This window comes from Triticum dicoccoides, chromosome 2A, assembly GCF_002162155.2.
Source record: "Triticum dicoccoides isolate Atlit2015 ecotype Zavitan chromosome 2A, WEW_v2.0, whole genome shotgun sequence".
NCBI classification, from domain to species: domain Eukaryota; kingdom Viridiplantae; phylum Streptophyta; class Magnoliopsida; order Poales; family Poaceae; genus Triticum; species Triticum dicoccoides.
In genome coordinates, this window is record NC_041382.1 from 574,475,390 (window position 1) to 574,480,705 (window position 5,316).

A 5,316-nucleotide genomic window follows, 5' to 3' on the forward strand; every position below is an offset into this window, starting at 1 on the left:
TTACATCCCTGGAACATTCATCCGCCATAAGGCGGGCACCCTTCAGAACATCCTTATAATAATTCTTGGGCTTGCGATGCTCTTTCCCCGGCGGTGGCCCATCCTTCACAAGCTTCTCAGCATCCAGCTTGCCCCAGTGCACCTTAGCACGGGCAAGGGCCCTACGGGCACCTTCAATGCAGACGGAGCGCTTGATGACTTCAAGCCTTGGAGAGGCCCCCACCAGCCGCCGCACCAGCCCGAAATAGCTCCCAGGCAGGGCCTCTCCAGGCCACAGCCGAACTATGAGGCCCTTCATGGCCTGTTCGGCCGCCTTGTGGAGCTCGACCAGTTGCTTCAGCTGGTCGCTCAGGGGCACGGGGTGTCCGGCCTCAGCATACTGAGACCAGAACACCTTCTCTGTCGAGCTGCCCTCCTCGACTCAATAGAATGTGGCGGCATCGGACACGCTACAGGGCAGATCCGCGAATGCTCCTGGAGAGCTCCGGATTTGGGTAAGTAACAAGTAACTCACGTTTATGTGTTTGCTTTGCATAAAGAATGCCTTTCCCGCTGCTATCTTTTTCACTGCATCCAACTCCTGGAGGGTCTTCTGGGATTCGGCCTTGGCAGACTTGGCATTTTCAATAGCCATCGCGAGCTCGGACGCTCGCGTCTTTGAGTCAAGCTCCAAACTCTCATGTTTTTTCATGAGAGCCTGGAGCTCTTGCCGCACCTTGCCAACCTGGGCCTCATACTTCTCCCGCTCGGTGCGCTCCGTGGCCGCCCTCTTCTCGGCCTCGAACATCGCTTGCTTAAGGGTCGCCACCTCAGACGTGGCCCCTACAATAGCCACGATAATCCTGTCAATTTTTGCAATTGCACTTTTTTATATATATGTAAACAAGGTATTTCTTACCTTCCTTGTCCTCGAGCTGCTTCTTGGCACGCCCGAGCTCTTGCTCGGACTGCTCGAGGTTCTGCTTTAGCGTGTCCACTCCCGTAGTCAGTGTGGCGGATGCCAGCAGAGAAGCCTGCATAGCATATTGACTCCTTTTTGTTAGACTCCTGCGAATTTTATTTGATCCTCTATTCGGCTTTTCTTCCCGAATGCCAAACAGAGCATCAGGGTCTACTGTCTATGCGGTAATATTATTTACACATTCTTTACTTACCTCAAATCCTGTTAAAAGGCTAGCACAAGCTTCAGTCAGTCCGCTCTTGGCGGACTGAACCTTCTGGACCACCACACTCATAATGGTGCGGTGCTCCTCGTCGATGGAGGCGCCTTTGAGCACCTCCAACAGATTGTCCGGTGCCTCCGGTTGGATGGGGATCACCGGCACGGTGGGCTTGCTCCTCTTGGAAGGAGGTCGCTCGCCGGACTCTGGAACCTTTGAAGGTTTCGGAGCGGTGTCCGGCCTAGAGCCGTACTTGGAGCCCTGGGGGGTTTTATCACCTTTACTCCTGGAGTCCGGGAGGTCGCCTTGCGGCGCCTCCAAGACCACCTCCTCCTGGCTTGGAACCTGTTGGGACAACATTTCGGCGTCGTCCGTAGGGCGGGGGGAGGTAGCCATCGGAAGCGAATTCACATCCGACGAGTCTAGTGAACCGCTCGACGACGCGTCGAGCTGGTCTTTGGGTGGGCTGCATAATCATATTCGACATAAGGGAAAGCTGTGCAATAAAGGAATACTATGAATTACTCTGGTATCCAGATACTTACGATTTTGCCAGGGGCTTGGCCCTGAGCGGCCACTCCTCTCCGCCGTCGTCGGCGTTGGTGGAGTAGTCTGGAGGAAGGGTTTTCCCCTTCTTGGACCCTTTGGCCTCCCCAGTGAGGGCGGCCTTCCTTTTCTTCTCTCCCCCCACTGGAGGGGGAGAGGTCTCTTCTTCCTCCTCCTCGTCTTCACGGGAGGAATGCACCTTGGAGCCGTCGGATGATGAACCCGACTCCTCCTGGCGCCGGACACTTTTTTGAGTCCCCGTGGCCTTCTTCGTGGCCTTCTTCTCCGGCACCACATAGGGTGCCGGAACTAGCAGCTTCGCCAAGCGGGCATCGGCTGGGTCTTCGGGCAAAGGAGCCGGACAGTCAATCTGTCCGGACTTCGCCTGCCAATCCTGTCAAAGGTAAGGGAGCTTAGATCCCGCATAGAGTTAAACTATGAAAAACTAATACCCTGTAAAAGGTACAAACAACTTACCGCGCTAGTGTGATGCTGCGCGCTAAATCTGCGATCCTCGGTAGCGGATGCGGGAGCCTCGGCGCCCTTGAAAAGCACCTTCCAGGCATCTTCGTACGTCGTGTCGAAGAGCCTGCTCAGAGTTCGGTGCTGCGCTGGGTTGAACTCCCACAGATTGAAGGCCCGTTGTTGTCACGGGAGGATCCGGCGGATGAGCATAACCTGGACTACGTTGACAAGCTTGAGCTGCTTGTTCACCAGGGTTTGGATGCATGTTTGCAGTCCAGTCACCTCTCCTTTGCTGCCCCACGACAGGCCCGTCTCTTTCCAGGACGTGAGCTGCGTTGGGGGTCCGGACCGGAACTCGGGGGCTGCGACCCACTCAGGGTCACGCGGCTCGGTGATGTAAAACCATCCCGATTGCCACCCCTTGAGGGTCTCCACAAAGGAGCCCTCGAGCCATAAGACGTTGGGAATCTTGCCCACCATGGCGCCTCCGCACTCCGCCTGGTTGCCGCGCACCACCTTCGGCTTGACATTGAAAGTCTTGAGCCATAGGCCGAAATGGGGGCGGATGCGGAGGAAAGCCTCGCACATGACGATAAACGCCGAGATGTTGAGGATGAAGTTCGGGGCTAGATCATGGAAATCCAGGCCGTAGTAGAACATGAGTCCCCGGACGAATGGGTGGATAGGAAAGCCCAGTCCGCGGAGGAAGTGGGGGAAGGAACACTACCCTCTCATGGGTCCTTGGGGTGGGGAGGAGCTGCCCCTCTTCGGGTAGCCGGTACGCGATGTCGTTAGACAAGTATCCGGCCTTCCTCAGTTTTTTGATGTGTCCCTCCATGACGGAGGAGACCATCCACTTGCCTCCCGCTCCAGACATGGCTGGAGAAGGTTGAGGTGGGGAGTGCGGACTTGGGTGCTAGAGCTCAAGTGCGGGAAAATGGATAGGCAAAGGAGGAAGAAGGCGTATGTGAAAATGTGGATCCTTATCCCCTTATATGGGTGGACGCAACTACGTGTCCCCACCAGCCTGGTAAAACTCGCTTATCTCCAAGCGCCGTAATCAATGGCGCAGTTGGGTTACCCACACCCGTATTGATGAGAATCCCGGAATAAGGGGACATGATCTCTGCTTCGACAAGACGTGCCAAGGAAACCGCCTCAAATGACACGCTGTGGTGGGACAATAAAATGATTTGAATAAAGGCTTGGCCGTGGTGCGATGTCACACTACGGAATACGTCAGTAGATAAGATTTGTGTAAGTATTATTCTCTCTATGGCAATATGTGGAAACTTATTTTGCAAAGCCGGACACTATCTTTGTGTTCAAAATCTTCTATGAAGTACTTGGAGGAGGAACCCGCCTTGCAATGCCGAAGACAATCTGCGCGCTGGACTCGTCATCATTGAAGCCTTGTTTAGGGGCTACTGAGGGAGTCCTGGATTAGGGGGTGTCCGGATGGCCGGACTATACCTTCAGCCGGACTCCTGGACTATGAAGATACAACATTGAAGACTTCTTCCCGTGTCCGGAAGGGACTTTCCTTGGCGTGGAAGGCAAGCTTGGCGATACGGATATGTTGATCTCCTACCATTGTAACCGACTTTGTGTAACCCTAACCCTCTCCGGTGTCTATATAAACCGGAGGGTTTTAGTCCGTAGGACAACATACACAACAGTCATACCATAGGCTAGCTTCTAGGGTTTAGCCTCTCCGATCTCGTGGTAGATCTACTCTTGTAATACCCATATTATCAATATTAATCAAGCAGGACGTAGGGTTTTACCTCCATCAAGAGGGCCCGAACCTGGGTAAAACTTCGTGTCCCTTGCCTCCTATTACCATCCAGCCTAGACGCACAGTTCGGGACCCCCTACCCGAGATCCGCCGGTTTTGACACCGACAATGGTCATGCCCCGCTGGTGAATGGTTTATTCTTAATGAATCTCGAGCGTAATGTTACACATATTCATAGTGTGAATACCAACAGATGTAAGGTTGATAATGATAGTCCCACATACTTATGGCACTGCCGCCTTGGTCACATTGGTGTCAAACGCATGAAGAAGCTCCATGCAGATGGACTTTTGGAGTCTCTTGATTACGAATCATTTGACACGTGCGAACCATGCCTCATGGGTAAAATGACCAAGACTCCGTTCTCAGGAACAATGGAGTGAGCAACCAACTTATTGGAAATCATACATACTGATGTGTGCGGTCCAATGAGTGTTGAGGCTCGCGGTGGCTATCGTTATGTTCTCACCCTCACTGATGACTTGAGTAGATATGGGTATGTCTACTTAATGAAACACAAGTCTGAGACCTTTGAAAAGTTCAAGGAATTTCAGAGTGAGGTTGAGAATCAACGTGACAGGAAAATCAAGTTCTTGCGATCAGATCGTGGGGGAGAATACTTGAGTCACGAATTTGGCACGCACTTAAGGAAATGTGGAATAGTTTCACAACTCACGCCGCCTAGAACACCTCAGCGTAATGGTGTGTCTGAACATCATAATCGCACTCTATTGGATATGGTGCGATCTATGATGTCTCTTACCGATCTACCGCTGTCATTTTGGGGCTATGCTTTAGAGACTGCCACATTCACTTTAAATAGGGCACCGTCTAAATCCGTTGAGATGACACCGTATGAATTATGGTTTGGGAAGAAACCTAAGCTGCCGTTTCTAAAAGTTTGGGGATGCGATGCTTATGTCAAGAAACTTCAACCTGAAAAGCTCGAACCCAAATCGAAAAAATGCGTCTTCATAGGAATACCCTAAAGAAACTATTGGGTATACCTTCTACCTCAGATCCGAAGGCAAGATCTTTGTTGCCAAGAATGGATCCTTTCTAGGGATAGAGTTTCTCTCTAAAGAAGTAAGTGGGAGGAAAGTAGAACTTGATGAAGTATTGCCTCTTGAACCGGAGAGTGGCGCAGCTCAAGAAAATGTTCCTGAGGTGCCTGCACCGACTAGAGAGGAAGTTAATGATGATGATCATGAAACTTCAGATCAAGTCGCTACTGAACTTCGTAGGTCCACAACGACACGTTCCGCACCAGAGTGGTACGGCAACCCTGTCCTGGAAATCATGTTGTTAGACAATGGTGAACCTTCAAACTATGAAGAAGCGATGGCG